The sequence below is a fragment of the Rhipicephalus microplus genome, chromosome 8 (assembly GCF_043290135.1).
Source record: "Rhipicephalus microplus isolate Deutch F79 chromosome 8, USDA_Rmic, whole genome shotgun sequence".
Taxonomy (NCBI): Eukaryota; Metazoa; Arthropoda; class Arachnida; order Ixodida; family Ixodidae; genus Rhipicephalus; species Rhipicephalus microplus.
Window position 1 is genome coordinate 28037223 of NC_134707.1, and position 26440 is coordinate 28063662.

Consider the following 26440-nt stretch of genomic DNA (forward strand, 5'->3'; position numbering starts at 1 on the left):
GTAGGACGAGAAGAGGAGGTATGTGCGCAGTTCTGTCTTGGTCTACTAAGTGGTGCGCAATAACGAAACAGTTTTAGCACTGGTTTACATGGGTAATTTAAACTCTTGCTGAATGTAATGAAATGTTCAGAGCCTTTCCACAACTAACAACGAAGTTAAGGTAAAGTTACAACGAAGGCTAGTTGGTAATTCATTATTAAACTTCTCCGCGCAAAAACTTCCGACAACTAACAGAAAGACGAGGACGAGCACACACTTTCAACTAATTCATTACTACTACGACGCACATATATATGTTAGAAAAAAGACGATAAGATCACTTGCTTAAGCAGAAATAAAAAAAACACAACAAACCAAAAAGTCAAAACAGACTGCAAGAAACCACGTACTCACCCCGGACCCTCACGTGCCGAATTTAAAAACGCACATTCTTTTTTAGATAAGGCTATTGATGGTTTGCTGATGCAGGTGCCTCGAGCGATTGCTGCAGCTTCGATTACAAGTCTCGTGCCTTCGTTAGGGTGGGACGCGAGAACCCTTGTCTTTTCGAACAATGACTGGAACCCACATTTGGAACAATGAGCGGCAAAAAAACCGCTCCGTCCTACACTTCTTACTTTCTGGCACTGTTCCTGAAGTCTTACATTGAGGCACCTGCAATGACTGACCTATGTACTCAAGTCTACAACACAGAGGCACACCATAAACAATCCCTGTTGCACACTCAACAAACTTTTTACGGTGCTTAATCTCGCAGCCACTCACGGTGGTTCCTACGGCACTAGTTCGGATAGATAACTGAGACAATATATTTGGTGTGGAAAAAAATCACCGACACGCCCACTCTTTGGCCTATTTTCTTGAGTTCATGCGAGATACCTTGCAGATAGGTAACGATGGGGACGCTTTACAAGAAGTAACTCCCAAGAGGGTGGCGGTGATACTATATGTGCTGCGATTGAAGGTCGTGTTCGCGCCCATAGGCGCTTCAGAACGCCTCTCACTCTTGGGGGGGGGGGGGGGCGACACGCGTCTGTCCCATCGCAAGTCCACAGGGCAACTGCAAACAGCACCAGCTAAATCTCTGCATCCCGAGACAAAGGGCCGCAATGACTCATGGGGAGTGCCGCAACCCAGTACCGCGACACTCATGGAAGGCCTGTTACGCCGTTACGCCTGTGTTACGCCTGTGCTACGCCTGTGTTACGCCTGTGTTACGCCTGTGTTACGCCGGGGGGGCAATGCGCAAGCGGCACCGAACAGTGTGGTTCTATGTGCCCTGTATACCAAGACGAACCGGCAGAGCTTACCTATATAAGCATCTTTACTGTTAAATACGATATGTTATACCTATACATGACGCGAGTGCATGCTTGGCTCACTTCGGTAAATTAACTTGAAGCTCGATTCCTCACTAGGAAGATTTAGAATAGCGTGGGGCAAAGCTTGCGGGTGGTGTGGGCGTCGAGTTGCGGGCGTCACTTAGCGGGAGTCCGCTATAGGTTAGCGTACGGCACGTACGCAACGCGAACGGGAAGTTCTGCGTTGCGCTATTCTAAAACTCTCTGTTATTCCTTTAACGACTTTATGCGTATATATAGCTTAGAGGACATGATTGCTGTCGCATTCCGCACACTTCTAAGTTCGAGCGCCGCGGTACTGTTATAAGCGCAAACGCCAAGCTGCAATCAACAGGTCGGTTGAGGATCATGTCAATCGTATATGAAGGACTAAAGGAGCAAAAAAGTAAATGCGACAGGGCATTAGGTGGCATACAGTTACCTTCACCCCGGATGAGCCCGCAGTGGTGACGTCAGGTCATGGCCAGAAAGGCGCGCTGTGGCCTCTGCAACTGCGCTTCGCGGGAACACGATCCACGCGTCGAAGCGCTGTCCCCACATCCGGGCATTGTGCTGCGTCGACCTGGACAAGCTGCGCAACACAAAGAGAGGCCGACGTCAACCAAAAGCAAAAAGGGAGATGCCAGGCACAAACAATTCGGGCAGAAACAATCAATATGCGGGATCATCTTTGGGCAGAGGGCGAGGAAACGCCAAGTTCCGATCAAAAATAAGATCGGTGCTCGTTTATTTGTTCACTGTGAACACTGCATGTGTGCGGCCGGACCTTAGAAGTATTTGCATACTCCACAAGAGCGCATACCATGGCACGTGAACTAACGGAGAATGGTTTCATCAACGTGAAACGAGATGTCTGTACGACTGATATGTTGGCCACCATCTGTGCTAGGAGCCGAAGTACAATTTTCTGACAGCATGATTACATAGACATATGGCTGTCCATCAGAGTCCTGCGCAAATGTAAGTACGCAAGTAGCTGTTATATATATATATATATATATATATATATATATATATATATATATATATATATATATATATATATATATATATATATATATATATTCTTCGCTGTTGATTGTGTTATTACCTTTAGCACAAACGAAGACAGTGATGCTCATATTATAGCGGTTTTCACGCATTATCAGCATTAGCCAACACATCACAATTTACCCAACACAAACTAGGCTTGGTTTACGTTGATGAGTATGGCAGATGTAGGGTCTCAGGCCGAGGTAATAGTTGATAATAGTGCACCGATAATATTGCGCACTATGACGCAGACGCCAAAAACGAAACACACACGGCGCACGCTGGAAACACGAGGAGGGATCGAGAAGCGTAGAGCTGAGAGAACGACAAGCAGCGCGTCGGAATGTTATAAAGGATACTGGCTACGTAATGTTTAGTTTTTTTTTTGTGCCTATGATTAATAAAAGGCCGACGACTCGAGTCTAGAAAAGGTACTGGCGAACTTGAGCGCCTCCTGGAAAATTGATCACGACGTTCTTAAAGGCCAGTTACGATTACACAGTACACAGCAACACAGTAACACAGTGTCATGATGTGACGACATCATTTGAGCTAATGCCGTGCTTGCCAAAGATACCGTGACGTTTCCGTGGCCACTCCACCCTGTAGCTGCACTATACTGACGCACAACTTTTGTATCTTTCGGTACATGACGTGATCGTGATTCGCCTAAGTGGTGCGTGAAACCAGCAGAATCCGGCTTTCTCACTACGCCCCAGCGCCTGCGTCCATCGTCTACCAGAAGAATCGCGAAACATGTCCTCACCTCGGAGGCTTTGCTTGAGGGAATACCGGTTATCCGGGTACCTACCGAAGCAACACAGAAGCAACACCGAAGCGATCGCTGGCAGTACAGGACAACGAAAGACGTGTGTTGACACTGTCGCCTCATGTTACGCTACTGCCCATGTCAGAAGCTGCTTGTTTGGGCTAGTTGGTACACTCCAATTAACTGTTGGGTTAGCGCGAATTCCAACAACGAGAGACAATAAAGGCGACACACGAGCGCCGAATTTTCAGCTAAAATTTATCGGAGAAACACATGAAAAATGAGGTCACGTGGCGACGCAGTGCCCAAGCTGTGGTTGTACACTAGAATTCAAAAAGCATGTCGCACTTTTGATTGATTTGATTGATATGTGGGGTTTAACGTCTCAAAACCATCATATGATTATGAGAGACGTCGTATTGGAGGGCATGCCGCACTTTTCCCTCATGGCGACCAGAAAACGCGAGAAATAATAGATGCAGCAGAAATAGGCCAACTATGATAGCCTGTGCATAGGCGTACCTTCCATTGCACTGTCAAAAAAATTTTTTTTCAGGCGTACCTCCTCATAGCGACGTGTGATTCGATAACTTTCAGTATATATTTTTCGTACGCAACTGCAGTTGAGCTGAAGCTTATCACTTTGGGTGGCACGGTTTTGTCGTTGTGAAGCTGCGCAGGCGCGCGGTTATCTATACATTTTTCCCGTTTTTCTTCAACAAACTTTCGTTGGAATTTTAGCGCTTGTGTGACGCCTTTTTTATCTCTCGTGCCTGAAATTAGCGCTACCTAACAGTACGTCAGAATTTGAGCCCATTGAGAATTGATCTTAATGTCAAAACCAACTACCTTATCAGCGTTTCCCCGAGCTTCACACGTGCTAAAAGGTGTGTCTGTATGAAGAAGGTTTGTATGTCAGAGGAAACTCAGCTTCAAAATGTTCGGTGCCACTAACCCTGTAACAAGTGATATCAGTATTTATTTATTTATTTATTTATTTATTTATTTATTTATTTATTCATTCATTCATCTATTTCTTTACAGAATACTCCAAGCCCGACGGGAGCCCTAGCAGGAGGGGCAAAAGTGTACTGGAAAAGGCCCATTCACATACAGTGCATTGAAAACAAAAGAAAGGCGGTGTCTAAATAGTACAGCAAAGCTCGAAAGTAATAACACTTGGAATATCTCAAAAAGTCAGTAAACATGTCAGTAAACATGACGGGGTAGACTAATACGTTGAGAAAAAGTTCGTCTCAGTATGTCACAGGGCTAAAGACATTGCATTCAATTTTTCAAAGTATCATTCGTTACAGCTTTATCGGATATCACAAACCTGCATAGTGCAGTTCACTTCTGTGCTTACTAAATTTACTCTGACGGATTCTGATAGAAGAGCTCCTTTCGGGTCTCCTCCTAAAGGTGCTGCCGAACCACATATGCATTGCGTTCTCAGATTCTGTTAATAAACCTGAAACAAGTAGAGAGATTCGACCGCCAAACAACTTTTACACGGGGCAACGTCATTGCGGCAAGCGTGCAGCTTTGGCGTGCCACCAGGCACAGGTGACACCGCACCGCGCCGTCAACCTATGCGGACCGGTTGTTGCCGTTCCGTGTCATGCGTACGTGAGAACGGGCCACGCACGTGTAAGAACTGCGCAGCCATTCTTTTTCTTTCTTTCTCTCTCTCTCTCTTCTCTCCCTCTCGCGAGCGGTTTTATTAGTTCAGAGCACGTCGTCCTCCAAGGACTCGACGATTGCTCGAATGAGGGATGGAATGGGTATACGTTGAGAGAACCGTTCAAGCGCGGTCAAACCGCCTAGAATGAGTTATTACATAACCGGCTATAGCTTGATGTTTTGCAAATTGGTTCTGCCGAAACCAGCAAGGTGGTGGAAGACTAGTGGCTTCATGCTACAAACCCGGTGGTTGTCTCGTGTCCCTTTTAGGGGCGAAGCTCCTTATAGCGACACCCGTTCGTCCTCCCCCGTATTATGTAACAAGTATAACATTTTGACCTCCAAGGTGGTGCCGGTGAGAGGCTTCTTCTGTGCGTTGTTGAACAATGAAAAATAGTGCTCAATGTACATGTCAATGGCTGCTAATGGTAAATGAGAGACAGGAGCATTCGGCTTTTAGTTAACGCGCAGGCTGCGAGCACCATTAGCAGCCATTGGCGTGTACATTGAGCATTATCGCACAAGAAAGGGTTGCTACGTAATACTCGCTGGGTGTAACCTCTTTAGTTTTAGAAAGGTTTAGCGAGCGTTGAGCCGCAGTGCCATGAATACAATGAGCTTGTATATACCATGAATGAACTCTAGGTGGTTAAAAATGGGAAGTATATACGAAGCGCAAGCCGTAAAAAAGTAAAAGGCGAATTCTTCGCCTCTCATTTCCCATTCGCAGCCATTGGCATGTACATTGAGCACTATCTGACTGAAAAAGTTTGCTACGTCATACTCGCTGGGCGTAACCTCCTTGGTTTTCGAAAGGTTTAGCGAGCGTTCGGCCGCAGTGCCATGAATACAGGGAACTAGTATATACCATGAACCCGAGGTGGTTAAAGGTGGGAAGTGGACCCGAAGCGCAAGCCGTAAGAAAGTGTGCGTGTGCCACCTCTCGTTTAGACCTTGGAATGTCCGCTGGATGGCGGTGCTTCTATATGGGGAATATATGATAAAAAGATGCGAGATGGTGGTACTCGGAGTGTTGAATAGATGGACGAACGGACACATAGACAGATGCATGGATGGACGCGTGAACGGACGCAGGGCGGCTGCATGGACGAACGCAGGGACGGACGCACGAACAGACGCACGCACGGACGGGCTGATGGACGCATGGACGGTCACACTGACGGACGCACGGACGGACGGAAGCAAGAACGAATGGACGGACGAATTCTTCGCCCCACTCTCCATCATTCACTCCGTGGATATGCTGCCATTTTTCTTAGCTTGATGTTTCTTTTTGTTTCTTCGCCACGCCCACCGGGTTCTCGAAGCCGCTCTAGTGAATTACGCAGGACGAAACGCAAGTCTCACTACTTTGCTGTCTCGCTGCTGACCCGAAGGTTTCGGGTTCGATCCCCGTTGTGGTGGTCGCATTTCGATGAAGGCGAAACGCTGAAAGCCCGTTTACTGTGCGTTACCAGAAAACGTTAAAGAACATCAGAAAGCCGAAAAAAAATTTCATAGTCCCTCCACTACGACGGCTCCTAATAATATGGCGGTTTAGACAGTTTAAAACCCACATAACCTTACTACTATTCCATCTGAGTTCTGTAACTTACGGACTAGGTGAGTGAGTGGTAAAATGAGAGAATAACTAAGTAATTTACCGTGCGTTCCCCTAGTATACTAATTCTGCGTAATGAACAGTGATCTGCTTCTACGTTTTTTCAACCCCAAGATTTGGCATATGACTTTATTTTGTACATCTTAAGTATTTTACAGGTATGCGTTTTTTTGCATTGCTGTCTTTCTTCCGTTTTGTTCAGCACTAATCGAACGTGTGTGTGTGTGTCTGTGTTTTTTGCTGACTAGGCTATGCCATTCAGTTCGCTTATTTAAAGAAATAGAAATATTATTACTTGATTGTTTGATTCCATGATTGATTGAGTTCAAGAATAACAGATTGATTTATTAGTGGGGTGGGTGAGCTCAGCTCTATGAGTGCTCGTATTATAAAGGGAAACAAAAAATTGACGACACCACACTTAGTCACGTGAAACTTGGTACGGAGAAACAAAACTCGCCATGAACGAGAAGTAGAGTGAGGAAGCATTCAGGAATTTAAAATATACGAACGGCATGTTTGAAATGTAGGTGTTTCAGGAAGGCTTGCGCAGCGGCGCCCGTATTCAAACGTACAATATTTCGCGCAAAAGAGGAAAAAGAATCGCGCGCGAAACAAACATTTTTGATTTATTTGATCTTGAATATCCTAAGTAAGGCACGAGTCAACTTGTAAAAAAAAAGCCCCGCCGCGGTGATCTAGTGGCTAAGGTACTCGGCTGCTGAGCCACAGGTCGCGGGATCGAATGCCGGTTGTGGCGGCTGCATTTCCGATGGAGGCGGAAATGTAGTAAACCCGTGTGCTCAGATTTTGGCGCACGTTAAAGAAGCCCAGGCGGTCGAAATTTCCGGAGCCCTTCACTACGGCGTCCTTCATAATTTTGTGGTGATTTTTGGACGTTAAACCCCTCGCATAAATCAAATCAATGAACTTGAAAAAATTATAAGTAGCACCTTACACCCCTCCCGAAGCCCCAGTTGCACCAATCAACAACTATCTAAAGCTAAAATACCAATTTCGCCTTGAAATATATTTGGTACATTATTTCTTTTTTTCAGTTCAGATACCTGAAACGAAAGCAAAACAAAAATATTCATTCTCCTTCAAATATATTTTGTGCATTAATTTTTACTCCTAACAACGGGAAAAAGAGATAATATCGATTCCGCCTCAACAGATATTCAGAAGTAATACAGTTGCACATACCATCACAATGTCTCCCTACGGAATGGCCATTGATGGGCATGTCAAACCCGCGAAATCCCCCGCAAGAGTCGCCTAACACTTCGTTCCCAAAAGCAGACGCTATACTGAGAAATCGGGGCTACTTCTATATTATGTTGGCAGCACCTGCACGTTTCCGACTGATTAGCATTTGCCTGTCATTACTGCTACGCCCTCCGACTATGCGCTACCCGTTCACATATTTTCTTCACTCGTAGTCATAACTATCATAGAAAAAAAGGCTCATCCCAGGCAATAAGCTCCATTAGGGTTAAGGTGCCGTTCCATTCTATGGCTGTGAACACGCTGTTTAAGTTCACGCAACGCCGACTAAATTTCAAGGCCGAAAGGCTGCCGCAGTGACGTCAGAGGTTGGGGGCCCAGTTGCCCAACTGAGCATGCTCAGTAAGACTTTTTCCACATCTTTTATTCGGCCCAATCAAGCCGCAGCAGCTGCGAGAGCGGGAGCGTTGGTTCTCCTAAAACGTGAACGAAACACTGGCTTTCCGCCGCGTTCGCGGCGTAACTGGGCCCCCACCCTCTGACGTCACTCCGGCAGCCTTTCAGCCTTGAAATTTAGTCGGCGTTGGTTCACGTCGTTAGCGCGACCGTCACCAGCATCGTGCGATCGCAATCGGTTCAGGCCAGTTAGCGCATAACAGCATCCTCAAGAACGTCAGCACGGCTGCCGAACCAGTGCGGGGAGATTAACGCGCACTATCACCGCTTGAGGTCACCCGTTGCCAACATTTCCGTGGTGCCTAACGAGTGTGTGTCAACTGTCCTGCCAGAAACGCGATCAGCTTGGCAAATCTGTATCGTTCTTGGCTCATGAGCGGATATACGTCTGAACGAATGAGGGCAGTACGCAGTGAGCGATAAGTGATGAAGGGGGAGGGGGAACCAGCAACATTGATAGACTCGTTATATACTGGTTGAGGATTATATACTGGTTGCGGAACGCCAAAGTCCCACATGAGCATACAACCACACAGGTGGTGCCACGTAGCGAAGTGGCATAACGCCAGCTCAACGCAACACCACTACTACTGGTAGTAGTAATATTAATAATAATAAATATATTAGTATTATTATTATAACAATATTATTATTCTCAAGAAGAATTGTAATATTATTATTTACATTAATAATAACAATAATAATAATGTTGTTATGTTATTTTTGTTCTGATTGTTATTGTTGTTATTGTTATTATTATTATTGTTATTATTGATTGTTATTGTTGTTGTGCTGTTTGACGTCCGGAAACCACGATATCATTATAAGAGACGCTGTAATGAAAGGCTCCGGAAATTTCAACCACCTGGGGTTAATCTTTAGCAAGCCCTGACATCACACCATACACAGAAAGCTAGCATTAGCCCACAATCGAAATGCAACCGCTGCGGCCGGCATCGAAACCCGTGACGTTTCTGGCGACAATCGAGCACCCCAGCCATTGATCCACATAGATGAACTAGCTTACTGGGAAAAAAAAAAGTTATGCGACCATGCGATTTGTGTTGTTGATGCATTAGCCCTTTGGGATGCCAAGGTGTCAATATTAAGCAACCTGGTAACGGCTCCAAAAAGTTCTTGGTCTCAGGTTAGATCCCTGGACAGGGGCGAACTTTTCTTGAACTAAAAAGCGCTCCTTTAAAAAAAATCAGTGTTGATTTCACTGTGGCTTCATGCTAAAACCAGGTGACTATCAACTGCTGCTTTCATTCAAAAAAGGTTGTCGCAATGACTATGACCCATTTTCCTTAAGCACGCTTAATTAGCGAGCAGTGGAAATATTGCTTTCCGGGGGAAAACAGATAATTTAAAAGGCTTCAACGTTGAACAAGAAGACTCAAAAAGAAAGAAATATACCGCCTGTTTGGGCCTAGTTGGGCGTGGCCTCTTACTATGAATAACTGTTGCGGTTTAACGTTTTAAACCACAAATAGATTATGAAAGAAACGACAGTTAATCACTTTGGAAATCTCAACTACCTGTGGTTATTTAATATTTAATGTGCGCCTAAGTACAGAGGGCTCAAGCGTTTTCGCCCTCGCCAAAAGTGTGGCCGCCAAGGCCGGGATTCGAACGCGCGACCCGTGTCAGCAGTCGATGACTATAACCGCTAGATCACCATGGTGGGTCGGGCGTGACCTCTTCACTTAACTGGAGCACGCTAAGATGTAGAAGGTTGCCTCTCGTTCATATATCTTGATATGTCTCCCTTTCTTTAGTATCACTCCTTTTGACCCTCAAATCAGCACAGAGGCGCGGTAGAATTCACCAAAGGTTTCGCTCGGCCACAGTCGAACGCTTAATTGTTACGGGGCGTTGCCTTCATCGAGCACAGTCTAATATTCGCCTGCAGACAACGATACGATAGCATATTTGAACGGTCACTCGCTGGGCGGAAATGTATACACTAAGATTTTGATCGGTAAAAGCTGCGAGCGGCGCCTTGATTCAAGACGTCAAGAACGCGTCTGCGATCAATGCGTAAGAACAAAATAAAAAGATAAAAATGCGCGTGCAAGTGCAATTACCTGGGAATTACCTGGGAATATCTCTGGGAATATCTCTGGGAATATCTCTGGGAATATCTCTGGGAATATCTCTGGGAATATCTCTGGGAATATCTCTGGGAATATCTCTGGGAATATCTCTGGGAATATCTCTGGGAATATCTCTGGGAAGTCTAATCAGCGTATATTTATGCATTCGATCGATGTCCGTGCTGCCAAAACAGAGCGACACTAGCGTATCAGTTTAAAGCATATCGTCCTATCTGTGGCTATTGGGTTGTTTTTGTCCCATTCAGTGGCGGGGGCTACTTTTGTGTACCCAATTTGTTCATGCTATGTTTATGTCAGCTTGTGGCTGAAATAGAGTAAGACACAGTGATAATTAGAAGCATTCAACCTTCGAGATAGGGGATATGTCTTGACTTTACAAGGTGTGCCGCACATGACTGCAGCCGATAGCTTTAGTGAAGGAGCTATACGATGTTCGATGGGGCGTTTGACGTGCCGGGCACCAGAAACGATGCGAGGAGCATTATTACTTTTACTTTCTAGAAACTAACGCAACCAAAAACTTATTGTGCACGCATTCGGAACCCACGATTTATTCCTTTACATGTGAAAATATTAGAGCGCTGACTGCAAATTAATGCAGTATTTATTTACATGCCAATTACAAGTACTTAAAGCAATTCATTAAAAGGTCACATTGATTCATTTACTCGCTTGAAATGTAATATATCGAGTGCCTTGGAAGCGTGATGAGTGAATTCATATATTCGTAGGCAGTCAACCATTATTTGTGCGTGAAGGTGTTATTTTCGATACTCCTTTGAAAATGATTGATTGATTGATTTGTGGGGTTTAACGTCCCGAAACCACCATCTGATTATGAGAGACGCCATAGTGGAGGGCTCCGAAAATTTTGACCACCTGGGGTTCTTTAACGAGCACCCAAATCTGAGCACACGGCTTTGAAAATGAGGTGTCTCGTGAACAGAGGAGACACAGAGGAGATCCTTTTGGCCAAGCCCACTCTACGCAGCTGTAGCTCCAGTTGCAAGCTGGGCAGAGCAGCCTATAACATCGCTCCCGGTGTTCTAAACCTTGCTACGGGCACTTGGGTTTTGTTCGGAAAATTCGGAGAGACGTGACTGAAGTCGGCTCTGGTGCTACAACACAAGTGGGAGTGTGGAGAGGATTCACCAGGCGCATAGAGAGAGAGAGCCCCCACGTGCCTATCAGGAAAGCGTTGGCAGGGAAGGGTGGTGCATTTTGCACGAGCACCGCAGCATGCATCGCAGCCGGCTCCCAACGGACTTGTTTTACAACATCGCGAAGATAGGTTCCGCACCGCAGGTGGGCCTTTCCTGCTTTTCGAAGAAGGAACGAAGCAACACGAGGTATGCAATCAGCGCTCGTCAAATCGAAGATTGGGTTTTGGCCCACCCAAACCAGCCGGACCACGACCCAAGTCAATTTAGGAGGCGTGTAATCTATCTGGTCGGCGTTCAACCACAGAAAGCCTTACGCGGATGTATACGTACTACACGGTCGCTCTTTAACAACGCTGGCGTATCTTATCAACGCCAAACAACTCACGATCAGAAAAACACGCCCACCTAATGGAATACCTACGCAGACACTTAGGGTGCCAAGTTGCGGCTCGATTAAACCATTTTTTGCAGCAGTAGGGAATGGTTTTCGATTTCCGATTAACGATTTGGCGCAGGGTGCACTAAAGACATGCCTAGAGCGACCATAAAAGAAAGAAAGAAAGAAAGAAAGAAAGAAAGAAAGAAAGAAAGAAAGAAAGAAAGAAAGAAAGAAAGAAAGAAAGAAAGAAAGAAAGCTGAAGACATGCCTAGAGCGACAGCAAAACAAAGATAGAAAGCCAAAGAGGAAAAAAGAGAAAGAAAAGAAAGGAGCGAATTCGCTTTGCAAATTGCCTCCCTATAATTGCCATGTACCCACGCTCTTCTCACCAATAGGCTGCCGCGCAAGAGCTCCGCACTAGTCAGCCGCCTGCCAAAAGACCATCAAGACGGCGCCGCTCTCTATAGGCAGGCCGACGGCTATACGCCAATTCTAGCACGGACCCGCGACCTCTCGCTGACATATGTAGACCAGCGGAGCGCTTGCCTGCGTCACGACGGGTACCTCGGAGTATGCGTATGCACTGCATTTAGAAGCTCGTGTGACCCGTTTATCAGAGGCAACCGCACGAGCGTCGTCAGTGGCGGTGCCGCAAAACGCCGGCCGATGACAGGTCGGGCGACCCAATCAAGAAGGGCGGGCGCCGCTCCGTCAAGCACAGTGGCATGCCGACGATCATGCACTCCGGCAAAAAAGAGACAAGCGGAGCTCCAAATTTGGAGGTCAAGGGAGACAACGCTGCACACTCCTGAGAGGCCCATCTGGAAGGATGCTGGTTGATGCCACGAGCGGTGAAGGATCTGCGACCTCTGCTGTTGGTTTCTGTTCTGCACGCTGTGAAACTGCGCCTGTGAGCAAAATTGATTGGCCCAGAGCGATCCTGCAGCCTCTCTGATTGGCTTGAGATTCCGTCATGACAATAAGGCGGAATCAGTGTCCAGTGTACCAACCCTGGCTAGTCAAGCTACATGACGTCTGGGATTGTTGGCCCATAAAATGGCTGCTAGTGATTACCAGCACTAGCATTATTGGTTAAAGATGTCTATGTTTAGTAAAAGTGTTTACTGATTCAAAGTATTCGTGCTTTTCTGAGAGAAAGTCGTTCTAAGTCGTTCGCAGCCAAACCATCAAGAGATACATTCCTAAATAGCTGTGTTTATAAACAAATGCTCCACAATTCAGAGTACTATGTACTGTACTACGGGAAAGCACTGAGCTGTCTCAGCATATGACCTCGCTTGGGAACACACACTCCAGTGGATAAAGTGTGTGTGTGTTTAGAAACATTTATTCTCCGACACAATGGACATCAGCAACAATCCAACATAACATCGAGACGGAACACAACACGCACAGACACACACCAAAATTTGTTACAGAAAGATATTTTTGCATATGTACATTACATGGCAAACTAAAGACACAAATACACAAATAAAAGGTAAGTATGTATATTCTACGTATTCACATGGCATTTACATTGTATTTCTGCCGTTGTTTAGAAAAAAAGTGGGTAACGATTTAGAGTACTAGGTATTCTACTATGGGAGAACATAAAGTCGTTCTGTGGGCTTGACATTTATGCTACGATGCTCGGCTAACCGATGGCAATTGTCGGCTATGGGTTAGACCACAGTAGATCTTACACCATGGGCAGGGCTATGCGATGGCTCATGTTCATTGTGTCAGCTATCCGCTGTCGTGATAGGAACGCATGATTTCCAGGGTTGCTGACATACTAAACAGCAATTAATGTATAGCAGCGTACGCTAACGTTTGCTATAGATTGCTACTTTACTGAAAAAAAAAAAGGCTAACCATTAGTAATTGTAGGCTACAATGTCGGTCACTACGTATGCTATCCGCGGTTATGACAGCGACAATACCTATACGCTCAATCTTAGCCTAACGGGCGAGTTGGCTACCTTGGTTGGCACCCCTCCGCGGTGGTCTAGTGGCTAAGGTACTCGGCTGCTGACCCGCAGGTCGCGGCATCGAATCCCGGCTGCGGCGGCTGCATTTCCGATAGAGGCGGAAATGTTGTAGGCCCGTGTGCTCAGATTTGCGAGCACGGTAAAGAACCGAAGGAGGTAGAAATTACCAGAGCCCTCCACTACGGCGTCTCTCATAATCACATCGTGGTTTTGGGACGTTAAACCCCACATATCAACCAATTACCTTGGTTGGCTACCAATTTACCTGTCACGTACGCCTTCCCTCACACTGATTGCGCCATTGGTAATCTTTACAGGAAGGGGGTGTGGGGCAAAGGCTAAAATAAAACGTCCGCTCGGGCCAACGACGGCCCGAGGCCAAGTAACGCATTTTCTTTGGAGGGCACCTGACCGGGTCACGTCACGGCGCTGGCCTTCCGCTCCAGAACTGGGCCACGCACGCGGTTAATCCCCGGGGTCACCGCGCACGCCTTCGGACTTGTCAATAAAGTTTTTCCAAACCAAACCAAACCGCCTCTCTATCCCGTGCGTGCGCGCGCTTCGTCCATACACGGCGACTCGGTCGGGTCCAGGCAATTTGATCCGCAGCGGCCGTCGTCGGCGGGTTGTTGCACGCTTCAAAAGACCGTTACGGTAGGTTGGTTCCTCCATTAGGGCCGAGCGAGCCATGCGGCGAGCTCGTTGCGAATTCATGCCCGTGTCAGATAGAGGTGTCGCGTCTAGGACGCCACCTGCTGTGTGTGAGGAACAGAGTGCTCACTTAGGAAGGAAAGCAATAAAGAAATAAAGAAAGAGAAAAGGAAAAAAGAAAGAAAGAAAGAAAGAAAGAAAGAAAGAAAGAAAGAAAGAAAGAAAGAAAGAAAGAAAGAAAGAAAGAAAGAAAGAAAGAAAGAAAGAAAGAAGCTACGTAGTCGCGTTATGCTCCGAGGTGAACATACATTCGCAGATTACTCCAGCTTCTCTTCGAAATTCTTGAACTGTGTGATTGTTATTCATAATAATCATAGTATTATTCATATTGTTATTATTGTTCTTGTTGTTTGTAGTGTCGGTACGTTCCGGGTTTCGCTGTTGTTAACGCGACTATTCTCGTTACTTCTGTCGGACATACAAAATCAAGGCGCTATCAAAAAAAACTTTTCGATAATATTTATTTCTTATTAAGAACTAAGATAATCAGCAAGTCCGTCTTCACAATCACGGACACACTTGAGTAAAATACCCGAAGGCACCACGCTCAGTGGGCGATGCAGGAGCAAAGGCGAAGCAAAAGCAACAAAGAATGCAAACGTCGCATGCACCGACAAAAGCCCACAACGCGTTTTGTCAGAACGCGCTTCAACACAGGAAATAAATGGTTATCTCTGATTACTTCCTCTTCTGCTCATCACGGCTACTTCCGTTCCACTTTTATATTGCCCCTTACCGAGTTCAGGCACGGTCTCCAATTGAATAGCGTGCATGAGGATGTGCTATCATTGCTGTGCTTGGGAATGCTTGCTTGGGATGAGCTTGGGAATGCTTGGGAATGCTTGCTTGGGATGTGCTTGGGATGTGCTTGGGAATGCTTGCTTGGAATGTGCTTGGGAATCCGCCAACAGGAGAACAAGAGGTCATGGTGCAGAGCAGGCTGTGAGCATTGAGAGTGACTGAAGCATTCGGTGACACCGACAAACTCCTGCTCCTATTAGGAGCCCTTCCAGTGTAGCACGTACTTCCGATCTCACGAATAACCGTAACAGGTCTTTTAAAAAAAGAAATAAATGGATCCGGTTCAAGCAAAAAGTTATATTGGATACATGTGATATAGGAGCATATGTTTCTGCCTGTGATAAGAGACGGCTAACTGCCGGGATAAATAATGAAAATTACTTATACCTAAAGGAAATCAAACCGCGACACGAGAGTCACGGGTTAGATCCCGGCCCCGGTGATCACATTTCAATGAAGGCGCCATGTATGCGATGCCAGTGCACTCTATATAACACCAGACGGACGAAACTTTCGGAGCCCTCCCCTACGGCTTCACTCTATCATATCGTGCCTCTGAGACGTTAATATTGGAGATCATTATTGATACATTTTCGAACATAATATATTTTGACAATCAAGGCTGCGCTTATATGGAAATGTAATCCCTCACTGGCTATCTAATGCATTGGCGCACTATCCGATCAACAAGAAACCCATTCAATGCTGTATTAAAAATTATACTGAAGCTGATGTCATTGATTGATTGATTGTTATGTGGGATTTAACGTCCCAAAACCACCATATGATTATGAGAGACGCCGTAGTGGAGGGCTCCGGAAATTTCGACCACCTGGGGTTCCTTAACGTGCACCCAAATCTGAGTACACGGGCCTGCAACATTCCCGCCTCCATCGGAAATGCAGCCGCCGCAGCCGGGATTTGAACGCGCGACCTGCGGGTCAGCAGCCGAGTACCTTAGCCACTAGACCACCGCGGCGGGGCAAGCTGATGTCATGTGGTATGCACCAAAGATCGGAATTTTTTTTCGTCAGACGTTGCCTTTCTCGGCGTTCTAAGTTATTCGCCAACTTCAGCAACGAAGTACTATTGCCACAATAATTTCGATAATTTCTCACCAAATGCAACTTCCCCAAGGTAAAGGACGTTCTTCCGCACACGCACCGTATATACTCTTAGACTACGAACTCAAAGTAATGTTGCCCTTAATTAGCCAGTACCAGATGAGTGAACGCTTTATTATCAGTTTACGTTGTCTATGCGTTCTCCTAAAAGCAACATAAATAAGACTGATTTCGCTCAATGCGTGTACGGTGATGAGGCTATCAATCCTTCTTTTTTTCTTGCATTTGTGCATCACTTGTGGATGCAGTCACCCCTCCTGAGCATGCAGCAGATGATCTTGTATTCAGCAAAAGCACGCGCACGACAGCTTAGTCACAGCAGCGTTCGAGAATGCGACAAAAATACGACCGAGTCTAACAAACTTTTGTATTAGAAGTCGCGCATACCGAGTAACACAGATATACCGAAGCGGCCATACCGAAACTAAAACATAATCAAGGAAACACGGACGAAAATATCGCAGAATATACATCAAGCATTCCAATTTCCTCGATAGTATCTAGGTCGGCCGAACCTCGGCGTATTCGCAAACACACTTCCGAGCAATGACTCTGAACGATAAGAGTATCGCGCGCACCGAATCCTAGAGCTGTGCACAGAGCACTTATGTGCATACTTTCTACAAAAACTCAAGCTTGATGCGATTGGCGACCATTAAAAGTACACTGGCCGCCTTCTACGTGCGCAACCCCTAAAGTCAGCACCGATCGCGGAGTGAAACAAGGCCAGCAGGCGCACGCACTGTAAACAAGCGATACTTCGAATGGTGAAGGGGTGCGGCTGTACAGACTAGGAAGTGAAAAACTCCACCCACGCTTCACCTGCGTACGCACACTTCTCCTGCTAGCTTCCTCACCGCTCTGGAAAAGCCAGCTAGAGAGATCATGCAGGAAGCTCGTATTCCAGCTGTAAACAAGCGATACTGCGAATGATGAAGGGGTGCGGCTGCACAGAGTAGGAAGTGAAAAACTCCACCCGCGCTTCACCTGCGTACGCACGCTTCTGCTGATAGCTTGCTCACCGCTCTGGAAAAGCCAGCTAGAGAGATCATGCAGGAAGCTCGCATTCCAGCGCAACGCAGGCTGCAAACAAGTGACACTGCGAAGGGGTCCGGCTGTGCAGACTATAGGTAGTGTAACACTACACCAGCCTTCACTCTGAGTACGTGCGCTTCCGCTGCTACCTTGGTGACCGCTCTGAAAAATGCCAGCTGGAGAGATTATGCAGGAAGCTCGTGTTCGCAGCGCAATGCGGCCAAGTTGCGAGCCACGTAGAGAAGACATTCGATATATAGGCAGCCAGTTGGATCCGGAGTTAACTGGGTTGCCGCAGCGCCGCGTGCCTCGCGTTCTATGCAGATATCGCGACGAACATCGCACGCCGCATAAATAAACTCGGTCTTCAGAAAGCCGCCACGACAGTGCGAGAGATAAAAGCGACTCGGTACGGAAACCTGCGAAATTTGCATTCACCTTCGGGCGCTGAGAGTGTATGCCAACCCCAAGATATTTCGGTTCATCTAGATATTTCGGTTCATCTATAGGGCATGCTCATTTAAGACTCGGTATTATACTGCTTGTGCGGGAAGCTACAAACGAAGCTTTTCTTTAAACACAAGCCCACGTGTTTCCCGTGTCATGTGACCCTACGTCAGGCGTTAAACGTAACTTGCAAACGACGCAGAAAATGTCCTACGGTATATATGACCCATATACAAAGCCTCATATGCAATATATCTCTCCCGTGACATGTGACCCATGTGCCATATATCCCATACGCCACGCGTCTAACGTAACATGTTCGCCACGAAACATGTGGTGGAGTACGGTGTTTCATGTAACATGTGTACCAGTTCCATGCGTAATCCGTAAGATGCCCCCCCCCCCCGTGACATGTAGTCCTTACCATATGTCCCCACGTGGCATTTGAACCTCATATGTGTACCACGCAACATGAGCCCCATATAACGATCCACGACCTGTGACCCATGTGTGAAGTGTTATACATAGCATGCGTTTCATTTACATATATAATATAATATCTGGGGTTTCACGCTCCAAAATCAGGATGTGTTTATCGGAGACGCTGTTGTGGAGGTCTCTGAAAATTGTGACCATGTTTAATGACATTACCCAGAACACTAGCCTCTAGTTTTTTTTTCCAAACCATGGAAATGAGACCGTCACGGCCGGAATTGAAGTGGCACACGCACAATGTGTCGAATGGAACATGTAGGCCACACGCAATGTGTCCAGTGTGCGGCCTATATAAAACGTGTGAAACATAATAAGTACCAAAATGTTGCTTAATAAACAAGTGCCACACAGCAAGATCAGAGGGCAGTTACGGAACTAAGCTGGGCTAATTGATATTGTGACACTTGACGCATCTACAGCGCTTTTCAAGCGTAAAGAAAAATTATCAAAGTGAAACAGGACAACATGGACATTCAACCTCTTCGTTTTCGGTTTTCAATAGATCGTTTCGTTGCATGTTATTCAATATCATTGCTCAGTTTCGAAGCAAGCGCTACCACACTATCTGTTAATGGACTGTCAAAATTCCTGCACACCGGCAGCGATTTGCTCGTAGCAATCGTGACGTAAACTAATTAATTAAAAAAATAACATGATAAGAAAGGTATTGTCGTCGTAGATTTTCAAGAAACTGTTGAATATTTGCAAATTTAAACAACCTACGTACTAAATACCGAGAAAGCAAACCGCCCGAAAGGTAAAGTGCTGTTGAGCAATCGATGTTCAACAAAACGGTTCTGGTACTAGATGTAATTGTGATTTATAAAGCTCCACACTAATTTATGACGACCATGTTTTTACAGGTCTTTTTTAACCGGCTTGTAACGCGTTACAATTCAAATCTAGGAACAAAGAGCATCATTGGAGCTCGAAAATTCAGCGTCGCGTCATGTCTCCTTATTCCATTGACCTTCTGTCACGTGAGTTTATGACACTGTACGATAACAGATTTCCTAAATAAACCGAAGGGGACAGTTACTTCTATGACACTGTGTTACACGACACATAAACCCACACTATATACGAATGCGAAATTTTCAAGTTGAAAAAAAAAACTCACATTGTCTGGGAATGTGACAAGGATCCTTAGACACCGCCTACGCAATCACCAACCGAACATGTGTGGAAACAGAGCCGACACATCTAAAGTCCCAAGGACCAGCTACACCTGGTGAACAGACCTAAATTATAACAGACCAAGTGAACAGCCATTTGTAATGGGGTAGCAACCACCTATGAATATAAAAGGCCTCTTTAAGAAGCTTGTTTATTATTTTTTAACTAAATTCACAACACCTTTAGCCGCGTACTACGTGGGGATCGAAAGAAAAGTGAGAATACAGCCAGAAGGAAAAGTGATTACAGTGACTTCCGCCGCCTACAAACTAACACGAACCTGAATCTATCAAACTACTAAAATTCATCCCAAGCAGCGCGTGGACACACCTGTGGTGTTGTTAGTGGCCATCTCTCACCCAGAAGATGTGAATGTGTCGACTCAGGTCCCGCGAAAAAGCTTGCTGATATCAGGGAGAAGCTCATTTAAAAAGAGGCTGGGAAAAAGACTTGCGAGCTATCGAACCTGGTTGCTCTGCTCGATTAGGACCAGTGAGCCACAGCGGCCAGAGAGGCCCTAATTTATACAGGACACCCCCCGATCTTTACCCTGTAATAACCTAAAGTAAAACAAAGTTTCAGTTACTATTACGGGATAGCCCTTATGCACATCATTAGCTCCACGTTACTTGGAACAGAAACGTCCCCTGTTTGTCATCACTGCCGACGATGGCGTTAGTGATGCTAGCAGTGAGAAAAGCGAAGTTGCATGGAGTATAGGTTACTGGCGTCCCAGTAACGCGGACCAACCAGGACACCGACATCTCGGAGATCTTTATGCAACTCCAGGCCAAACCTTGAATGTCACACAAATTGTGTGACAGTGGCATGATCTCTCACGTAAGATATGACGACGCGTGACCACAAGCTGATAAGGTGCGAATCGACTCGCTTGCACTGCAGTGCGCTGGCTATAATGGTTAGTATTGCCTGTCACTAGTTCCAATATATTCGTTCTCATTCAATTTCCATGCAATAATATGGATCACATATCAGATATTTTTTCTTGCGTGGAAATCTGTCATGATTGGTCCTATAGCCTAGAGTATGAAACGCCAAAAGGAACCGGTGGACTCCACTCACAGCGTTCCCAACGCCGACAACAGGCGCACCTACCTCTACACGCGCTTCGGGGTCAAATAAGAGGAAATCGATAAGTGATACGAACAACGTGGCGTGAGATATGACCGGCTCGGCGTTTTTCTTATCATTCGTTCCCGCTATTCGACATCCTCGTTATTTTACGGCGATGGCTCCGCGACGTTGTGCAAACATTGCACAATGATGTCGCTGTGCCTGAAGCGAAAAGTATGGCGAATTCGCAAAGGGGAACTACGGTGTGTGAACAATTTCATTGAGCGACGAGGAGACATCGCAGTTAGAAGCATTATGTTGTACATTACTACACTGTTCTAAAAAAGGACCACCAACGTTGGCTGCGGTGCGAGCATTTAGTAAATGCCTTGTTTTGTTTTTTTACATACAAAGTTCTTTCTTCTAAATTCAAGGCATACTTCACTTAGTAGTTTGCGTATAGTTATTCATACTAGTGGTAGCTCACAATATGCACCTTTTTATGCTAAATCCCAAAAAGAAAGCTATTTTGAAGCGCAAAGTTACACTTCACAGAATTTTTCGCACAGAAAGCACATCTCAAAATGTAGCTGTTAATAAAAAAATTTGTATTTAACGCCACCCAATTTCTTTTTGTGAAAATCTTTGCTTCGCTAAAGCACGGGTATTTTTTTTGAAAAATTTAATGTTAACACTGAGTGTAAGTGACATCACGTCGCAGCGAGACAATGTCAATGTTTTTGTCACTGTTTCATTAGAAGTGCCCTTGCCTTCCCTTTTTCCGAAACACTTTTGAAGCCACCTACTATCATCAGTCTACATCTAAGTCAGTCTGCTTAGCTGGACCATTGGTAAATGCTTTCAATAACCAAGTTATCTCTACACCATCTGTAAAATTCCATTACCGAGGTCAAACACAGCCCCACGCCTGTACAACAATATGGCCTGCGTGATGAAACATTCTTAGCATCCCTGCTACACAGTAAATGTCGGGTCCATTACAACAATGTGATTTGCTTAACGATGCAGTTTGAAGGTCTCGCGCTCTTCGTAGTGAAAGTTCATTTGATTTCCATTTCGCGCGTAAGCAGTAGAACTGTCCCCCACGGCGTACCAGCGTTACTTAAAAAAAAAAAGGGACATGAGGCTTATAAATCCGCGACTGTGAAGAACATATAAGCAAAACAGCGTTATTTCGATGTGTAAAACAAACACAGAGACTCGGGGGAAAGCTTACCGGTCGAGAGAAGCCACCCTTGAACCAGCACTCACGTGGAAAGTTAACGCCAGCGACCCCTGAGTTCACGAGAAGGCAAGTAGACGTTAATGGTCCGTGAAACACCACACAAGTCAGCGAAGCACGACGCCGGTGCGAAAGCGTGTCCTTTAACGTCAAAATAACGACAGCTGGCGTAACGAAGCCAATTCGGGCGGCGTCACACTTCCCTTGCCAAAGATTGAAACGGCACCTCGTGTCACAACAACCGGGAAAACAACGTGGAGCCCGGATGTAAACTGTAGCCGAAAAGAAAGCGTTGAGACGCACAGCAAAGCGCAGGCTCTCGATCGCGAGCTGATTCACATGATCCAGATGAAACGTGGAACCTGATCGTAATTGTGGTTCGGTGAAAACGGCGCAGAATCAGTCTACATGGCTTCTAGCAGGCGGGGAGGCGTTGAGGCAGCTGTCCCAGGCCATACTCCAGTACTGCAACACTTCTAGAAGAATTTCGTCGATCGTAGCAGTCGTTTGTTGATGAAGGTCCAACACAGAAGGTGGAAGTGATGTGGGGGCAGCGCTTTAGTGTGTGGCAGGTGGTCAAATAGGTCCTCCAGCTGAAGCAGTGAAAACCAAACCACCCCACGAGTTCACAACGGGAAGCCGGCAGCCAAACGGTCATCGATTGCCATCAAAAGAATCATTTGGCGGTACCGTGCTATATGTATAGCTGCTGTATACCGTACACAAGACTGCCAGCCGTGAAGAACTCTTGAGAACCGCAAACGAGCGCGGAAGCTGGGAGCAGAACACGTCTCTGCCACGGCTTCCGCGCCGTGCGCGTTCCAAGTAGGATTGTGGGACGCCGCAACGGACGGTGGGAGAACGAGCGATGTGAGGGGAGGGGGGACAGGTAAGAGGGTGATAGCACTACGGCTTGGCTTGGATGATGGCCGCACGGCCCACCCCCTTCCAGCGCGTACGTTCGCTACTAAATGCGAGGCCGTGCAGACAACGGCCTCCCTTCGTCTCCCTCCGCTACGAAACCTCTTTTCTGTTTTCTCTTTCCCAGAAGCGCCGGCCGGCCAGGCCACGTGAAGTACGGGCGCACGCGCGGAGTGGACATGCAACTAGGCTTGGTAGTTGAGTGCAGCGGGACCAGTGCAGGGGTGCGAGCATATCGTACGTTGATCGAGAACGGCGGTCAGAAAAAGTTCAAACACGTGCGCACCTCTGAGACTAGATGAAGTGGTAGTTGGAGGGGTTTGCTCGAAAGCACAGTCGCGCATTGTGAATGGCACGCGAGTGAATGCGTTTTCGTTGTCGCCGAAATTCGTAAGTTACTTATGCACGCACAATTCCTGGGGCGCAGAAGATGTACAGAACAAAAGCACGGTAATTGGAATGTTTTACGAAAGGTTCGCGGTCCTAGCGCGGGAAGGGGAGCAGCTGTAAATGCGTACAAAAGTACATGCGCATGTGTATATTGCATTCCTTATGTGCAGCCAGTCATAACTTACACATTTCAATGGTGGCGTTGTCCACGATGTAATTACCGGCGCCAACGAGCGTAGAGATGTGCGACCATCGAAGCGTGCGCCGGTAAAACGCCTATTTGTACGAGCCGTTTTCCAATAAGTTATCTTATCTCGTTATCAGGCTGGCCGGCGATGAACCTTGTCGGATATGGCAATTTGATATTTAATCGAGGTGACGCGCTCAATTGTTGTCTGGATATGAACGCATCGCCATCGTTGTTGCATGTAGCAACCGAAGTGCTGCGACGTCAAGCATGTAATTAAAGGCCGGATTCGCGGAAAGGAGGAAGGAAACAGAAGAGCATTGTGCATAAGAAACAGTGAAAGTTCCTCCCCCCCCCCCAAGATTTCCGAATGTCTCTCCCCTTTCTTGGAGCCCCCCGTGGCGTAGCCAGGGGGTGGCGCACCAAGCTTCTGCCCCACCCCCGAAACACTTTCACCGGGGCATATAAAGCGTAGAGTGACCATTTATGTGCTCCGTCCACACTTCAGAACAAGAAAGTGCCCCCCCTCGTAAAATTTTTCTACCTATGCCCCTGAGCACCCCCACTCCCCGCTTTAGGCAGCCAACATTCATAGTACAGCGCATAGGTTTCAACACTCCCTGCCCCTTAAAGAACTCACTTGCCACGTGTGACCCTTCCCTTCCCCCTACCCCAATCCACTAAATTCCTTTGGTAAAAGAACCCTCGTTCCTCCACTGAGCACCAGGGGAGGCATCAGAAGCTCTGCCTAGATTGCCCCCATTTTGCCGACAAGGCTCCTGAATTTTCTTCTTCAGGTTAGCGAGGCCAGTCTCAGAAATCGTCCAGACTGCTCATCTAACGCGAACCTGAACTACAATATGGACGCTACTCAAGTAAACTGACCAGCGGATCTGCCTGAATAAAGGAGGAGGAGGAAAAAACCTTTATTGATGCTGGCTGTGCCAGATAGCCCTTATCCCCACCGGGCTGGTTGGCATCCCTAGTCCGGGACGTCATTAGTCGAGGCCGCCACCCGAGCCCGCTGGACTAGAGTTCGCTGTTTCTCTAGTGTGGAGCTATTGAGTAGGGTCGTCTCCCAGTCCTCTTTGGTGGGGTTGGGAAAGGGGGTTAATTTTGGGTTCATTTGGCAGGCCCAGACCATATGGTAAGTGTTGGCCACTTCCCCACAGTACTGGCACTGCCCACTTGTTTTTGGGTCGTAATATTTGAGTATGGCTGGACAGAGCAGCGTATTTGTCTGTAGGCGCCGCAGGATGCGCTCCTCCGTTTTCGAGGCCTGAATGAAGGTAGTCCCAACAGCACAGCGATGCACGGAACTACACCCAGACGCAAGCGTAACCTCGAGGAGACCTTCGTTAGCCCCTCGCATGAAAGGTATCGTACACTCGCCTCGTGTTACTTCCTTGGCAAGGACCGTGCTCGTGGCGGCGGGGTGGGTGGGGATCGCTTTCACAATCGCCGCCATCACTCCTCGTCAAGAGGCCAGGATTGTCTGCTGTCGTACACAAACGCAGCTCTCGACGCTATCACAGCATCACTCCGTGCCGAAAAGACCAACGTCGATCGGCCAATAAATGTCGGCGCGTTCACTCGTGACAGCACTCATTGATTAATATGTGGGGTTTAACGTCCCAAAACCACCATATGATTATGAGAGACGCCGTAGTGGAGGGCTCCGGAAATTTCGACCACCTGGTGTTCTTTAACGTGCACCCAAATCTGAGCACACGGGCCTACAACATTTTCGCCTCCATCGGAAATGCAGCCGCCGCAGCCGGGATTCGAACCCGCAACCTGCGGGTCAGCAGCCGAGTACCTTAGCCACTAGACCACCGCGGCGGGGCATCGTGACAGCACTCGCTAACATACTTTTCAGCTCCGAAAGCTACCGAGTTACGACTGAAGCGTTAACGAGTCTTAGTAAAATCGAGCCTGGCAATTGGCCAGAATCCTAGCGCGCCTGAGTCTAAATAACACTGGCTGAGTAGAATTTTTGCAAGTGCCAGTCCCAATTGGCTGGTTTAAGAATAAATATTGTGAGTCTGAGTACGAAAAAGCCTGGCTGAATAGAAGTTTAGTAAGTGTCAGCCCAAGTAATCCCAAGAAGTATTTTTTTCTAACCCAGAGTCGAACTCCGCCTGGTTGAGTCAAATTTGAGCGATCCTGAGTTCAAGTAAGCGTGACTGAGTAGAAATTTCTCGAGTCTCAACGCCAAATAGAATGATTAAGCAAATATTTTGTGAGCAAGATTCTACGAATCAGCCTGCGCGTCAACAAGTTTAAGGAGTTATTTTAGCAAACCCGAGTTGAAGAAAGGTTTGCTGAAAACAATTTTAGCGAATCAAATCAAGTGTGATTGAGCAGAATTTTAGCATGGCTGATATGGCTGGGTAGAATTTTTGTAAGTCTGGGTCAAAGTGAGCCTGGTTGGGCAAAAATTTTGTGAGCACGAGTCCAAATTCATCTGTCTGAGCAAAAAAAAAAAAAAGCTGTGTGTCGGGTACAAGTGAGCCTAAATGTGCATGCCGAATTTCAGCGAGCCTCAGGTAAAGAAAAAAGTCGCCTGAGCAGAATTTCGTGAGTCAGAGTGAAGCTCACTGGATAGAACTTTGGTGAGCCCAAGTTCAAATTAAACAATCTGTGCAGAATCTTGTGTTTCCGTCTAAATAAGCCTGGCTTCTTTCTAAGTCGGAACAAAAATATGCATAATATAGTTTTGAGTCGTGAGTGGACCCAGTTAACATCAATCTTCTCGAGTTTGTGCCGAAAATGGCGTAGCTCAATGGGACATAAGTGAGTCCAAATCGTAATCATCTAGACTGTAAAATTTTGTTGAAGTGAGCACGAGCGTGCTCTAGGCATGTGCCATGAAAGTGGTTGAAATATATTAACGACGTGAGAACAGAGACAACCAAGAGTAAAAAAGTAATAGCCTCACTTTCTCATCATTAACGGACCCAACTGCACTATAAAGAGTAATTAGTTTTTCATTATGCATAAGAACGACAGCGATGCTGACACACCGATAACA

The 26440-nt window shown here is 46.5% G+C and overlaps 1 protein-coding gene across 5 annotated transcripts in view; it reads right to left on the reverse strand.

Moving 5' to 3' along the window:
* Positions 1–26440, reverse strand: part of LOC119164318 (alpha-(1,3)-fucosyltransferase 7-like) — a 60201-nt gene that overhangs the window by 2150 nt on the left and 31611 nt on the right. For 3 of the 5 annotated variants that reach the window (XM_037416485.2, XM_075871385.1, XM_075871384.1), the window contains exon 2: positions 1783–1932. The gene's annotated coding sequence lies outside the window, so the exon portion shown is untranslated. Of the gene's footprint in view, positions 1–1782; positions 1933–21902; positions 22935–23404; positions 23426–26440 lie in introns of those variants that run through there. The other 2 variants (XM_075871386.1, XM_075871383.1) reach the window with 2 other exon arrangements.